The sequence below is a fragment of the Lipotes vexillifer genome, unplaced genomic scaffold (genome assembly GCF_000442215.2).
Source record: "Lipotes vexillifer unplaced genomic scaffold, Lipotes_vexillifer_v1.1 scaffold1176, whole genome shotgun sequence".
NCBI lineage: Eukaryota > Metazoa > Chordata > Mammalia > Artiodactyla > Lipotidae > Lipotes > Lipotes vexillifer.
The window spans coordinates 104,979-106,674 of NW_006795223.1; positions in this window are offsets into that span (position 1 = coordinate 104,979).

Genomic DNA, 1,696 nt, shown 5'->3' on the forward strand with positions numbered 1-1,696 from the left:
GAGTGTTGGGTTGCACTGGTGTATACATTTGTCAAAGGTCATCGAATGGAACATTTAAGATTTGTGCATTTCATTATACCTAAAAAAAAGGAACAATTTTGGTTTATACAGCTATATTGAACTCTAGCTAATAATGTTAATGATATGCACACAAAGGTGTCTGGGGGTGAACAAACTGATTTCTATAATTTATTTTAAATGGATCAAAACATAAGATGATGACATAAAATGGATAGATGGAAGGATGGATACATAGATATATAATTTAATAAACAAGTATAAGAAAGTGTTCATTGTTGAATCCATGGAGTGAGTATATAGTATTCACTATAAAAGTCTTTCTACTTTTCTGTATATTTGAAATTTTTTATACTAAACTGATCAGTCCAGGTTTTCCTACCCCAGCACTGGTTCCCATGGAGATTTCTGCTTGTGGGTTTCTGTTCCAGCAAGTTGTGATTCTCTGTACATGCCTGTTGGTCTAATCAATTTGGGGGAAGTGGTTTGATCGTGACCTCACTTCTCTCACAGATCTAAGAAGAGATGTTGCATTTTCAGTCTGTTCAGCATTTTATTTGTTAGGACAGAGTGATGACTTCCAAGCTCCTTACATGCTAGATCAGAAGCCAGAAATCTCTATTTTATTCCTTAGATTTGTGACTGAGGCCATGAAGAGTAGGCCTGCTGGTGGCAGCTGAAGGACCGCCTTCATAGGGGGACTCTATGAGGCTTTGGACATGAACAGTACAATTGGGGTCTGGTGCCAGTGTAGCTGAGAGCAGGAACTTCTCTTGTGTATCTGCTGACATATGCACCACTTTGGCCCTTCCCCAGTGACAGTGTTGCAAACCTCAGGATAAAATACTCAGGCTTGGGCATCCGACGCTTCACAAAGAAACCCAGCAGCAGTGGAAGTGGAGTGGCCTCAAATGGTTGTACATAGGGGTCAAGTTGAAGAAAGTGGAGAACTGAGTTGTGATCCCTAGAGAAAGCTAGAAGCCCTGAGGAGGGATATTGCCAGGGCCGAGTTCTCGTGCTGTGTCGGTAGAGAACAAATGGTAGTGAAATATGAGGTTATACTTACCCCAGGTTGAGCCACATTTCACCCTCACGAGCGTTCACCTCTCCTTACAGAGGTTTCCGGGTTAAGACAAATGATTAGAGCAAAGAGAGTTAGGAACACAGCAACTCTCAGTGGCAGCAAAGAAAATGTGCTGAAGTCTGCAGTGTAACAATCCACACATAGGTCAGATAGCAACAAGTGTAGACAGGAAAACTGGTAACGTGTGTCCTGCAAGTGCAGCTTCAGTATCACTGAGCACCGGTGTCTGCAGCCTCAAGTTCTCCAGCTTTATAAAGAATGGCAAAGAAACCAGACTCAAAGTAAGAGATTGGCAGGAACAAGGGCACCCTCTGGCTATAACATTGCAATGGAAATGTGAGCCTCTGAGGTTCAGGTTCCAGGAAGCTGTACCAATAGGAGCCTGAAGTTAGGAAAGCCAACCTACTGCTTCTGATGACAGCTGATGTGGAGTTAGAGAGGTGCTGATGGGTTAGCTAATCCCTTTTTGTTCACTCAAAGCCTGGGGATACATCTTGAGTCCCAGCCTATAAGAGCTCAGCCTTCCGCAAGCAAAGGTGGCCATGGGACCTTGGTCTGGATGCAGGAAGCTAAACTGTGTGCTAAATGATGCAA